A 15,331-nucleotide genomic window follows, 5' to 3' on the forward strand; every position below is an offset into this window, starting at 1 on the left:
CCACACCAAATGTTCTTCTCCCTTTCTTCCTCTCCTGTTTCACCTTTCCTCTTGCCCATTTATTTCTCATCATTTTGGGGCCTTAGGATAGCTTACATTGACCCTTCACCTGCCTTTACCTCCCTTACTCCTTAATACTCACTACTTCCAGAAAGGTCTTCCCTCTTAAACCTTTAGATCTAAATTGAATCCCTGGATTTAAAATAGAAAGACCTGGATTGAAATTCTGATGCCATTACTTACTACCTATGAAACCTTTGGCAACTTTTTTTAATCTCTCAAAGTCCTGAGTTTCCTCATCTATAAAATGGAATAGGACTATATGGTTTCTGATTTCCTTTTCAACTCTGACATTCTGTGATGCAATAATCCTGTGATTCTGTGTGAAACCCCAACTGTCCTAACTTTAGAGCAAGAATGGGAGGAAAATACACATCGAGTCCCTCAAATTCTCCTGGCCACCAAGTGCTTGCATCTAACCAGAACACAAATGGAATTACTGTATCCCTTCCCTGACCTCCGCACACATATTCACATACACAAACTCTCTCAGCATCACTATTGAGAAAGATCAAACGCTAAGCCCTCCCCCCTCCCCCCCACCGCATGTGCCTTCCATAAAGTCCTCCTATTGCCTAACTCAGTAGAGGGAAGATGGTGCCCTGGTACCTTCCTCATAACAGAGAAGAGAGAATAAATTGCTTCCTTTTCTCATGTCTTTTCTAAGTGGGATGTTAGAGAAATTCCTGGGTACCTTGAATGGGACAGAGAAAGAGCTTGTAGCCTTCATTACTTTAATCTCTGAAACCATCTCTGGCCTGAAAACTCAAATTGAGGAAACCAAGATTCGTAGCTGCCAACTACACAGATAAGCATAACCAGCAAAAGTCAGCCTTGATTGTCAGATCTCTCCCTCAACATCTTTCCTTCATCAGCAAAGGGAGTCTCCCTGGGTTGGCAATAATCCGCTAAAACTAGAACAGCTTTACAAATGGCTTGGTGGGCTGATTTCTTTAGCTTCTTTTGAGGGCTATTGTTTTTTTTTCCCCTGGGGCAAGGTGCCAACACAATCAGGGGAAAGGATTTGACTACTACTGGAGTAGCTGCCTGCTCTTGCTCTCCCTGCATCAGTCTGAAAGCTGATTTTTTTTCCCTTTTGGGAGAATTCCTGCTTGCTTCCTTCATTTTCCACTGTTCTCAACTCCTTTACCTTAGCACATTCTTCTTGTTTGCCAATATTCTCTTTTTCTCTTCTCATATCCTTCCCTATCTTCTTTTTATTCCATTCTCTATTATGTCCCAATTCTACTTTCCTTAGCCCCCTGCTAATGTCTTACACTTTACCTCTTCACCAAAAACCATTCTCATAATCAGACTCCTTTATGGCCCCAACCTTTTTCTAAATCTTTCTGCCTAAATTCTAAATCCCTTAACATTGATCCTCTTCCCCCAAGATTATGCCCCCAACTACACCCTGTCTTTTGCCAACTACAGAATTAACCTTGCCCCTTCAACCCAACTATCTATCAATACCCTTAAACCACTGGTGACTCTACCGTTTCGTTCTCCTCATCTCAACTTAATCTAACACTAATAGCTACATTTCTTTCGAAGACTAACATCTTTTTTCTTCACCCCAAATCCCCTTGAGACACTCCTACCTACTTCAACCACCAAACACCCATCTTTCCCCCTTCACTTCAAATTTCTCCTGGGTCTCCAGCTTCCCCTCACTAAGCTCCCCATTTTCTTCACTGCCCCCCGTTTTTTCCCTTGACTCTCCTTCCTCATACTGTCCCCCTCCCCAGTGGCCCTGGTCCCCTCTTCTCCACTCACTCAGGTCTCCTGCCTAGGACGCCCTTGCCGAGGGCGGCAGGGGGTTTGTGGGGGAGGAGGGTTCCAGCAGCAGCGCAACAAGGGGGGCGCTCCTTCTCCTTATCGCCAGCGGCTCCGGAGACCGCGGTATGCTGGTGGGGTGTTTGGGGTGTTAAAGCTCTGCTGGGGCCCGGCTGGGGCTGTGTTGCGAGCTGTCCGTGGTGCTGAGTTGGCTGCTGCAGCGGCGGCGGTGGTTGTTGCTGCGGCGGCGCAGCCACTGCCAGCGGTGGCAGTGGGGCGATGGTAGAGAGCTGTCCCTGGTTCTGGGGAGGCTCTGGGGAACTGGCCGTAGCAGAAGCCTGGAGTGGGGTTTGCGACTGGGGGACCAGCCCAGGCGGAGGATGGTTTTGCAGAAGCTGCTGCTGTTCCCACAGGCTGCGGTTCTCAGCGCTCAACTCGTCCAGCCGCTTTTCCAGTTCGTCTATGCGCTGGCGCTGGGTGTGGATGAGGCTTTGCTGGTTCTGTACGATGGCCGTGAGCTCTTTCAGATAGAGGACAGCACGCACCGGGTTCTCCAACAGGCTCTCCATGCCGGCCCGCCACCGCCTGCGCCCAGCCTGCGCCTCAGTGGCGGTGCAGAGCGAAGGAGTGCGGGGAGCGGAGGAGCCGGGGTAGAATGCGCCCCTCCCCTCCCTGTCCTTCCTCCCTCCCCATCACTGCCGCGTCATGGACACACACACGCGCGCGCACACGCACACACACACACACACACACACACACTCACGCATCAAAAGGGGAGGGGCTCCGGCCCCAAACCCACCCATCTCTCTGAGGAGGATAGGCTTTCTGGAGGGCAAAGCTGGAAAGGGAAAGGAAGAGGCAGGAGAGGAAACCGAGAGAATTTATAGATGATTATAGATGACATAGAATTTATAAATGATCTAAAGATAAGAGACAGGCTTGTATAGACCTAAGGAGAGAAAAAGAGGGAAATGAAGTAAACAAAAGAAAGAAAAAAAGGTTTGGAAAAAGTAATGTGACTGAAAGAGGAAAAAGAGGAGGTGAATGGGGAGGAAAGAAGGAAAGAGGGAAAAGGACCGAAGAGGGACGGCAATTAAAAGAAAATAGAATGAAACAGAAAAGATGGAGTAAGTGAAAGAAGGAGAGTGGTATAAAATGACAGGGGGGAAGGAGAAATGGACCATGTTGTAACCCCATCTGTTCCCTGGTGTTGAGGCTGACTTTTTGTAAAACCATCATAGACATCTTAAGTACCTCCAGGAAAAAAAAGATCCAATTCATTGGCCTGGTTAGCTGTTTCACTGATTAACAACCGATACCTGTGGTGACTTCTTGTTGGCATCTATCTTAAGTTGTCCCTTTTCTACGCACACACACTCCCCACTGTGATTTGAATGAATTTTCCCTTCTGCTGAGGATAAATTTCTTCTATATCCTTCCTAAAAACTGAAGAAGGCTATATTAAACTTCCCCTCAATCTTTTCTTCTTTAACTTTGATAATGTTCTTTTCAGAACTCAACTTCAAATACCCCTCTTCTTTCCTCAAGACTCTGTGGACATTTTATAACTCAAGAAAAGGAACAAATAATAGGATTAAGGAAAACCTTGAAGCCAATATCCATCCAACAGTTATATATGCCTGTCCCAAGAGAGGAAGTGTTACCTCTCTTCCATTTTGCATGACAAAAGGTAAACTCTAATATTCTCAGAATGTTAGAACTAGAAGAGATCTTAGAAGATTACCTAGTTAATTCAACTTTTTCCATCTAAATTTTAAATTTTAATTTTATGGATGAGAGATGGGCGAACATCTTGTCCAAGGCCACATAACCAGTCAGTAATGGAGTCAAGACTAGTACCTAGATCCCCTAGTTCTCAATTTAGTTCTCTTACCACTCCTTGATTAAGAGTTCTCCATTCCTCCCTCCCCTCCCCATTATTCTATGGTTCTTTTTAAAAAATATATTATTTAGTATTTTGTTTTTTCCCCAGTTACATATAAAAACAATTTTTAACATTCATTTTTAAAACTCTGAGTTCCAAATTCTCTCCTTTCCTTCCTCCCTACATTCAGATGGCAAACAATTCAATATAAGTTTTATATGTGTGTGTGTATATACACACATATATATTTGATATAATTGTGCAAAACATAGCCATAACAGTCACCTTTGAAAGAAAACAGACAAAAAATAGCTCAATAAAAATAAAGAAAATCAGGTTTTTTTTAAAAAAATATATGCTTCAATCTGGATTCAGACACCATCAATTCTTTCCCTGGGGATGGATAGCATTTTTCATCATAAGTCCTTCAGAGTTGTCTTGGATCATTGTACTGCTGAGAAAAGCTGTCATTCACAGCTGATCATCTTATAATATTGCTTTTACTTTGTACTAAGTACATTTCGCTTTGCATCAGCCCATGCAAGTCTTTCCAGGATTTTCTGAGAGCATCCTGCTCATCATTTCTCATAGTACAATAGTATTCCATCATAATCATATGCTACAACTTGTTTACTCATTTCCCAATTGATGGGCTTCCCCTCAACTTTTAATTCTTCACCCCCAGAAAAGAGCTGCTATAAATATTTTTGTACATATATATCCTTTTCTTTTTTGTTTTCTTCTCTCTTTTGGGATACAGGTCTAGTAGTGGTATTACTAAGGTCAAAGTGTATACACAGTTTTATAACCCTTTGGGCATAGTTCCAAATTGCTCTACAGTATGGTTGAATCAGTTCACAACTCCACCAACAGTGCATTAAGGTTTCACTTTTCTCACATCCCCCCTGTTTGTCATTTATAGTTTTCTATATTATTATTAACCAATCTAATAGATATGAGGTAATGATTAAGAGTCCTTTAAAGGTGGAGATCATGTCTTTTACTTGGAATCATAGAATATTTTATCTTGAAGGGAACATAGAGAAATCAAGCGCAACCTTCTCCTTTCACAGCCAAGGAAATGAGACTTCTTTTTAGATGTAAAGGCATAGCACAACATTGGGCCTATACTTGATGAAGCTGTGATTTCATAAGCCTGAGGAAACCCCAGTGTATGAACTCTCTCCACTAAATGTGACCCAACTATTACTTAGTAGATAAAGTCCAGGGAGTTGCTTGAGGCACTGAGAAGTTAAGTGAATTGTCCAAAGTGTCAAAAGTAAGATTTGAACCCAGGTTTTCTGTAGCTTCCAGTCCAGGATTTTATTCATTATTAAGTGTCTTTCATTCACAAATTTAAATTAAACAAGAATTTAAATACCTGCTGACTAAGCATGTGTCTAGAACATGCTAGAACATTTCCAGAAGGCCATCCCAGTATTTTTTTTTCCTGCTGGACACTGGATATTCATTCATTCAACCTCTAATAAAGTCCTTCTCCATGGCCTTATTGTGGTATTCTTCAACACTGTAGGAGTAGAGTACTTGAAATCTTACCATAACCCCAGGGACAGTTAATGTTCTCAGTTTGGGAGCACCTGCCCTGAGGCTGAGTTGCCCTGTTTGGTGAGGATATGCTAACTCACCTAGCCCACTATATCTAGCTGATCTGAAAACAAGATCACGCTTCACATCCCTTCCAGCGCCTACCCAGACCATATTACAATCTGTCCTGCTGCTCTGCATTACATCTCCTATTCTGGGAAAAAGTAATCAAGTTGATACTGACATTGCTTCAAGAAAGGTATCAACTCCTTTCTCTGGTATGGAAAAACTTTATTTTTTATCATATTATTTGAATCTAGCTTTGTATGCCTAGATTGCTTAACCCAGGAAGTACAGGATGTATAGGTAATACTGAGCCCAGAGACCCTGCAGGGGATCTAGAGATTACTTCAAGGAATACTTGGATGCCACCCCGATCTTGTGTTGGAACCTTACCCAAAAGCTTTTGTTTTGGCTTTGCCAAAATTTTATTGAATGTTTAGACTTACCTGATGATATACATTTCAAACAACCAAAGTGCCTTATCTGGAAACTGCCCTTTTTTGGAAACTGCCTAGTGTAGGCCACTCAGCTGTTTGCCATTTCACCTTTGTTTGAATTTTATGTAATGTAAAACTCACAAAGACTGAGAGGGGAGCTGGTCACAAATTTCTTAGCTCTCCACTCTGCCAAAAGACAATAAAATTTTTTTCTTTAAAAACTCTTTTAAAAGTTTTGGATTTGTTCTTGACTGAACAAATGAATGAAACATGCGCTGGGCTAAGTTAAGTGTCCAGAACACAAATATAAAAACAAGGCAGTTTATTCCATTAAGAATGTCATCATCTTGTGGGCAGGACCTGTCTCACATTTGTATTTGTATGTCCAATACTTAGCACAGTGCCTGATGTGTAGAAAACCCTAACAAATGATTTTTCATTCATTCATCACTAGCACTTTTGGGTATCATCAATCTGAAAAGCCTCCATGAATGGACTTCTGTAGAGAGTGTATACATTGAGAACTAGGCTAGCTAAGTTCAGAAAGGCATATCACCTGTTTAGGTATAGGATGATTAATTTGTTGGCCATAGTAAATCTTTTTTTTTAAAGCAACCAGGGTTAAGTAGCTTGCTCAAGGTTACACAGCCAGTTATTTCTGGGTGTGGTGCTAAGTATCTGAGCCTGGATTTGATCCCCAGGTCATCCCAACACTGGAGCCGGTGCTCTTACTCGCTGAGCCACCTGGCCGCCCCTACCATAGTAAATCTTAAAGAGAATCTGTTAACTTACAGAGATACTGTGACTATACTTGAAAAACTAGTTGCAAACTCCCTCCAATTGGGGAGTACAATAAGGTTATGGGAAGGAACTGGTAGACAGGGATTGGGATTTAGCCTTGGTGTCAGCAATGAGGAGCATTAGTCCCACAATTAATTTTGCTAAGTGCCTCCTTGAGATTTATAAACACTTTAGCATAATTTACAAGGCTTTGGTACTAGCTAAATTGAAAGGAATCACTTATCATAATATGAATAACTAGGAAGACTAGGAAATGGCCCTTTGGGGGAAGGAAGATTACCACAAAGGAGTGAGAGACTGACTTCAGGGGCCATTTTGTGCTTCATTTGGTTGTAACTAAGTCCCTCTTAGTGAGACAAAAAAAAAAAAAGAGCCAAAATAAAAGAGTCAAAAAAGATGTGTTGATTGGCCTCGGGCAAGTTGACTGGGAAGTCTCACATAAGAGCAACAGTACTCTCTTTGAAAAAGAAATCAGCCACCAGAGAACAAGTGGAGCATCTCGGGGAGAAGAAACAACATAGTACAGCATATGACAGAAATAGCCTAGCAAGTGATCGTTTTAGAGACAGAGAGGAAGAGGAGCTTTGGAGGCAGAGTAAAGCAGCTATGAACCTCTGGTTGCTGAGAAACAAATCTATGAGAGGAATTCTGAACAGTTTCTCCAGACACTATTTCTTCTTCCATCAGTCACTTTGAAGTCTGTGGAAAATTGTACTCCTTTGTGTTTGTGCAGAGAGGATTGTTTTCTTATTATTAACTTTACTATTTTTGTCCTAATTGGTAGAGAACACAATGATGAAGGGACAAAAATAAGCATTTATCTACTAAGGGCCAGGCTCTGTGCCTTTACTTTACAAATATTATATCATTTGATCGTCACAGTTACCCTTCGAGTTGCTATTATTATCCCCATTTTACAGTTGAGAAAACTGCGGTAAACAGGTTAAGTGACTTGCCTAGGGTCACACAACTCCTAAGTGTCTGATACTGAATTTGAACTCAGATCTTCATGACTCCGAGCCCAGCACTCTATAGGTGTCTGATGAAGACTAGAGTCACATTTACATAATTATGATCTCCCCTCCCCCCCAATCTAAGATAGAGAGTTGTTCCAAAGTTTTCAGTTGTTAGTGCCTTTCCTTCTTTCTCTACCCTTTGCCTCAAATTACCTTGTACTTACCTTGCATATATATTTACTTTGTATTTATTTGTCTGCGTACAAACTATTCCACACCAATGCAATGTAAGCTTCTTAACAGCAGGGGCATCTCTGTGTCCCCAGCAGATCGCACTGTGCCTTGTATATAGTAGGTGCTTAATAAATGCTTGTGACATAAATGAGAAGTCTTAAGGGAGACATGATGGCTCTATTTAAATATTGCAAGGGCTGTCATATGGCAGAGATGCCAGAGGGCAGAAATCTCTGGGTAGAAGGTGTCAAGATATAGATTTCAGCTCAACATAAGAAAAAAATAACTTTTTCCAGGAATGAAATGTTTTTCCTCAAAAGGCTGGGAGTTCTCCGAAGCTAGAGATCTTCAGATAGAATATGGACAACCATTTTAGGGGGATGTCCATGTTCTTGTTCTATCTGATTTGACTAGAAAACATCTGAAACTTCTTCTCATTCTAAGATTCTGTAATGTTGTGGCCCATGAAGCACCCATAATTATACACAAAGATAACTCAGACAGAAGTGCATACTTTACAAAGTGCTTTCCTCATACCAACAATGCGAATTAAATAGTGTATGTACTATTTTACATATGGAGAAATTGAGGCTCACAGTAATAAAGGCCCCATTTTACAGATGAGGATACTGAAGGTCTGAGTAATAAAGTGTAACCCACACTTCTATGGGCATACCCAATTCTCCTGACATGGAGATACCCTTGAGGGGCCTTTTGAGCACACCCAGTTTGTCTAACAGGTCCAATGCTTTGTGTCCCCATGGATGAACATAGCCTCTTCTGACTTACTGTCTGTATCTTTAAAACTGGAGAGACTGAGATGTTCACTCTCTGCTGGGCTCTTGTTGGCAACTCTTTTCTGGTGCATCTAAAGGATGCACCTGCAGTGAGGATTCCATGAAGGGAACCTGTGAGAGGAGAAGAATCCTTCCCTTGCTTCTTCTCCTTTAATTCTCAAAGATGGGTCTGGGGTGTTTGTTTCTGTTCTGTTTTTTTATCCTCCTCAGTTTCAGGTGCCAAGGCAATTCCCACAGGACTCAGGAGTACCAATCCTGGCCACCTTGGAGTCCATACTGCAGGAGGGTGATTCTACTAACCAGCCTAGCACAGAAGTCCTGAGAAGCCAGGGTGCCTGGCACTCAAGTGGGGGTGGGAGAAGAGGGGACTTGGAATTGGGACTGTGATTTTTAGGAACTGAGCTAAGGCATGAACCTAATACTCTTCCCCTCCCCAGAAACTGAGGTGGTGAAAGAATGTAGGAGGATTATGCCTCCTGTGATGGGGGGAATAAGTTTACACATGTGTGATTAATTTTTGAAGTAAATATTTCTGTGTAAAAGCTAATCTGGCCATTAGCGGCTAATGGAACTGGGATCAGGGCACCCTCCCCTACAATTGAGAAAATAACATGAGTTGGGGCTGGAGCTCTTTACAGAGAGAATAGGTAGACACCCCAATTCTGTTAAGAGTAATAGACAATTGGGGCGGCTAGGTGGTGCAGCGAATAGAGTACCGGCCCTGGAGTCAGGAAGACCTGAGTTCAAATCCAACCTCAAACATTTAACACTTACTAGCTGTGCGACTTTGGGCAAGTCACTTAACCCCAACTGCCCTGCCTTCCCCCCTCCAAAAAGCAAAAGTAAGAGTGCTAGACAACCTGAGGGGAAAATGAAAGAGAACCACCTTGACCTTATAAGGTGATGGGGGCCAGGGTGGTCATGTGTTACAAAAGTGATTTACTCAAAGAAGTCATTAAGTTTTCCTTGATCTCTAATTCTACGCCCTTTCCCCCCAAGAATTTTTCTGCATCAAATAAGTGGAAGAGAGACAGAGACAGAGAGAAAGAGAGAAATCCAAATCTGATTGTAATCCCTTTGATCTTTCTACTAGCAGATGGCACTCGTATATTACCACATTTATAAAACTAAGGATAGATTGGTGCCTGGTATCCATCAGCATCTAGTAAGTTCTTTTTAAAATTGAATTGAAAGAAAGGACAGTAAGATCTGCTTGAGCTTTATCTCCTCAGGACAACAAATCACATACACAACCATCCACAAAAATAATGAACACCTAATTGGTTCAGAACCCTGGACTAAATGTGATGAATGGGAGGCATCAAAAGGACATGGACCTTGCAACCTAAGGAAGGTAGCAGGAAAGGGAAAAGACAAAACAGGAAGTCTTGAAAAATTTAGGGAAAGTTTTGGACAAAGTTTTGAGAAGGAAAGGATATAGATTAGAAGCAGCAAGCATACAATACAGTAAGAAGAACTTATGGGAATGCTCAAAAATGAGGAGTAACAATAAGAACTATTGCTAGGCCATAAGGCTGAGGAACTGTACCCTCTCTGTCTATGCAAAGATCCCACTCACCGTGATTTAGTTCAGACCTGGGAGGGAGATTGATCTCTAATGACTGGAATTAGGTTACCCACCCCCCAACTTTTTGGCTCCTTATACTCAATCAGAGAACTTCAAGGAAAATTATTTAATGCTTAAGTTTTGACTCATGACTGGGATTTACCCAAAATAGAAAGTAGAAAGGTACTTAATGTATAATATGAATCACATATTTCCTCCATTCAAAAGAAATACTAAAAACAAAATCTTTTTGCACACATTCATTAACAAAGACTTACAACCAGATAGTAACTTATAATTACCTTTATACTCCCTAGGCAGCTGAAACTTAACACCATTAAAACATGAAATATTCTGAGGGACTACCACATTGGCATTTCCTATTTCACTTTGGCTCTGCACTGTCCAAACAACTCCCTCCAGGTCCCAGGCTTCTGGGAAACCAGGCCAAGTGTCAATGCTCTGCCATGCAGAAACTCCCCCTGACATCAGTCAACTCCTACTAACAGGGCCAGTATCTCTGGAACTCTCAAACTCAGAAAACTGACCACAGAGGTGGATTCACCTTTCTCGGGATTGCTACCCGCTGGCTTATGATCAAGCAGAGAAACACCAAGTGGAAGGGACATTCCAGGGCCAAAGGCTCAGGCTCAACTTGCCTAAGCTCGCACAAGCTTTAGCTACCATGTGATTGAAGTTTGGTTTTTTTTTTTTCAATATTGGGAGAAAAAACATTATCTCCACCCCCTCACGAGAAGTCTAAAGAAAGGGAGCTATTTGCCACATGGGAGAATAGAAAGTAGAGAGTGAATCAGAAGCTGGCTCTCTTTAAACTAATGAATCCTCTACCTCAACACTATCATAAGAGGATTACTTCATTATTCCAAAGTGCCTGACTTCTTCAGTACTGAAGAAGCAACATATAGTCAGCTGGAAACAAGCAGGACACCTCTACCCATGCTCTGAGGGGCACCATCCCCATTACGCAAAGATCATTTGAAGAAATGATACTTGACAGGGGCATAGAATCACAGATTTAGAACGGAAAGAGACCTTTGAAGCATTGTCATTTGGAGAAGATATTTGATTAATTCTGCTCAGCTCCATTGGGAAAAATTAGCAGTAATGGATGGAAATGACAGATAGGGAGCTTTCATTTCAAAGTAAAAACAGAAACAAAACTTCCTAACAAATTAGAGCTGCCCCCAAAAAGTAATGGGCTGCTTTTAAGAGGTACTGGGTTCTCTAGTATTTGATGTGTTCAAGGAGATATTGGATATTTGTCAGTTATGCTGTAAAGGTGATTCCTGCTCAGGTCTGACTTTGGTCAGATGACTTTTTAGGTTCCTTTCAACTGAGATTCAGTGAAATCATTCTAAGCCCTTTTCCTATTGGTGATGGGTGAGTTTGTATTACCTGCCGGTAGAATGTAAGCTCTTCAAGGGCGAGGACTGTTTTCCCTTTTCTTTTCTTCTCTTTTTTTAATCTTTGTTTTTTCCAGTGCCCAGCATAGTTCCCTGCACATAATAGGCACTTAACAAATATTTGTTGATTGAATGATTGATTGGCCCTGCCTCCCCTCCTTTCCCCGGGGAAGTTAATTCACTCAGTTGTGGAATTCCAGCCCTGTAGCTGATTGGCCCTAATGACTGAACCAGTGGAAATTCACCTTACCTGATATGTCTAGCTGTCACCAGATGATGCTTCAGGTCCATCCGTCCATCCACCCACTTTGGACTTGAAAGCTCCCTGGCCTGCCACCACGCTTCGCTATGTTTTGTGCCCTCCCGTTAGTCTGTAAGCTCCTTGAGGACAAGAGCTGTGTCTCTTTGGGATTTGTATCTCTAGCACCTAGCACAGCGCTTGTCACATAGTGGATTCATTCCCCACTGACCTCACTGCTTGGTTTCAACTCCATCATCATCTGGTCTCCTCATTCCGTCTGCCCCAACCAGAAGTTCACCACCAGAAAACTCATCATCCCAGAGACAGCTTCAGCTTTGGTACTACATTAGTACCCTCAGCTGCTTCTGTCCCTCTAATCCGATGGCTGGAAGGTGGAATATAAAACTCTTCCCAAAGCCTCCTTTTAAAGAGGGTCCAGAAGCCCTCGTGCTAACACCCTTCACGTCTAAATCATGTGCGCATATTGGCCTTATCTTGGTAGATGGTGTAAGACATGGCTCTATCCCTAGTTTCCGTCATGCTATTTTCCAGTTTTCCTAGCAGCTTTTATCAAATACTGTGTTCTTGTCCCAGAAGCTGGGGTCTTTGGGTTTAACAAACAGTAGGTCCCTGTGACCATTTTCTACTGTGTCTTATGTACTTTTCGACTTAGCCACCATTCTATTTCTTAGGCAGTGCCTAGTACTTAGGTAGTTTTGATAATTGCTACTTTATAATGTAGTTTGAGATCTGGTAGGCTAGACCACCTTACTTTTGATTTTTTTCCCCATCGATTCCCTTGATATTCTTGATCTTTTGTTCTTCCAGATGAATTTTGTTATTATTTTTTCCAGCTATTTAAAATAGGTCTTTGGTAGTTTGGTTAGTATGGCACTGAATACGTAAAATAATTTAGGTAGAATTGTCATTTTTATTAGATTGGCTTAGTCTACCCATGAGCAATTGATATTTTTCCAATTGTTTAGATCTGATTTCATTTGTGTGAAAAGTATTTTGTAATTAGGTTTGTCTTGGCAGGTAGACCCTCAAGTATTTTTTATTGTCTACAGTTATTTTAAATGAAATTTCTCTTTCTATCTCTTGCTGTTGGGCTTTGTTGGTAATTTATAGAAATGCTGATGATTTGTGTGGGTTTATTTTGTATCCTGCAACTTTGCTAGAGTTGTTAATTATTTCAAGTTATTTTTTAAATTGATTCTCTAGGATTCTCTAAGTATACCATCATATCATCTGCATGTTTTCAGTTTTTATTACCCTTATAGAGACATATTCTCTACCAAGTCTCATGTCTCTTTTCTTTAAACCTTTCTCATTCATGTCTTTAAGCCTTCATTCAATATTTAAGAAGCACCTACTGTGTACAACCTGAGCTGCCCCACTGGAGACCCAACTGGCCAGTTCCAGTTGGGCAAGTCGGTTCCTCCTTTCCTTTTCTCTCCTTTCTCCACATGGGGTATCATGTCCTTACCTGAGGGTGCTCTGCCCAAAGGAAGGTAAACAATGGCTGAAACCTACCTTGATATCTTGGGGTTTACTGGCTAGATTTCTTTCTTAAAGACCATACTTTAAACATAATGCACTCTGGCTCTCATTTGATTGGTCACCAATGGGATCCTACCCAAGCACCACTTAATGGTTATTTTTTGGACACTAAATGGCTCAGAATGAGTGTAAATAGTAATTGTTTCTCTTTTGGTCAGAAACAACCCTGAGAGTCCTCCCCTCCCAGTGTGATTTTTTTTTTAATTAAAGGGGCTGTCCCTTGAATGACTTTTAAAACAACCTTTATCACTGAATGGGTGTTGCCTTAGTCAAAGTGAGACCTGGAAAAGACCTTAGCTTAAAAAGGCCCAGGTCTCCCACGGCATCCTGGACCATCTCCAGTTGTCCTAATCTATATCTTGCCACTGGACCCAGATAGCTCTGGAGGAGAAAGTGAAGCTTGTGACTTTGCACAGCCTTCCCTCACTTAAATCCAATTCACTTGCAAACCATGGTATCATCTGCCTGATGTCATGGTCCTCTTCAAGAATGAAGGACAAACCACACAACTGTGTTCAGTGGATGATCTAAAGTGCTGGGGACACAAAGATAAGGAAATCATTGTTCTTATCTCAAAATGTTAACAATACAATAGAAGTAATCAGATGGGACCATAAACACATACATGCAAATAAAATGTGTTCAGAATTCTATAATATCTTACCTTCCAACTAGGACAATCAAAAAGGAGTCACAGAAGAGGGGACTTTTGAGCTAGAGCTTGAAGGATAGATAGGATGTTGGTAGACAGAGACGGGGAAGAGGGAAGGAATTGCTGGCACCGAAAAATGACCTTGAACTCTTTCTCCATTAAGCCTTCCATGATTATTTACAAAAGTCTCAGTGCTACTGTGTCCTACAGTATCTTTTCAGCATACATGTGCCACATTGGTCTATGCAATTGGAGTTAGATTGTGCTGGTTATGTTTTGGGGATATGTGGTCTTATGTCTGTCTCATTTATAGGAGCTGCACCCCACTATTAATTTAATATTTCTGAGATCAGTAACTATGACTCCCCTTTCTTTATTTGCTCTTCTTACTCTCAGGAATACTTGATTTGGGGCTTTTGCTCACACTGAGCATTCAATCCATTTTTTTGAGCAATTGAATAAATCAAAGCCCTCTCTCCAGGCACCCCCTTGTTCTGGGGATTCCAATTGAACCATAAATGGCTGGCCACTGCCCTAGAATACCCATTTCAGAGGAAGAGACTGCTGTATTCTCTTTCTCTGAGAAAGAATAAGCTGTGTCTTTGACAATTATTTTGCACACACATCATGTAACACCTTCCAGTCCACAGTCTTAAGACATGTCCTAAGTGTGAATTAAACTCCAAAATTCTCTGCCTTACTCTTTGTATCTCCCCAGCACCCCCACTGTATCTCCAGATTCTTGTTCCAAGAGAGAGCTTAAGGTAATACTGTGTTTGTTATCAGAGTTATGAGTAAATGTGGATGAAAGAGTGTAGGCAGAGCAGTTCAGCCAAAGTCAGATTTGCAATCATCCAGGAAAACCAGGAATCTTGGTTCCCTGGTGTTAACTACCAGCCAGAATTCCCATAACCATAAGGAGAACAAGAAGGTTCTCCTTGAAAAAAGGATTCCAACTCTTGAGGAGTGCATTGCCTTCCTTCCTAGGCTGCTTAGTGATTGGGTGTGGTGGGGCCTGAAGCTGCCCTTATGGACTATTCTTAGAGCAGTAGCTGTTGTCTGAAAAAGAGCTACTATCCTAATCATTTGTCAGAAAAGATGCACCATAACTTGTCTGTAGAGAAGATATCGCTCCAGTTCTAGGTAGTTAGTCCTGGGTGCTAAATAACAATTCAACAAAAAATTTAGCTGATTACTAAATACTAAATGCATGCTAAGTGTCTCCCCTTGATCAATACTCTTAACACAAAAATATAGTTCATTGCACTTCTTTTAGGCACACTGCCTGATTTAAAAAAAAAAAACACAGATTGCAGAATTCTACATCCAA

The sequence above is a fragment of the Petaurus breviceps genome, unplaced genomic scaffold (genome assembly GCF_028583685.1).
Source record: "Petaurus breviceps papuanus isolate PSGF00001 unplaced genomic scaffold, PetGlider_PUasm1.0 216, whole genome shotgun sequence".
Lineage (NCBI taxonomy): Eukaryota > Metazoa > Chordata > Mammalia > Diprotodontia > Petauridae > Petaurus > Petaurus breviceps.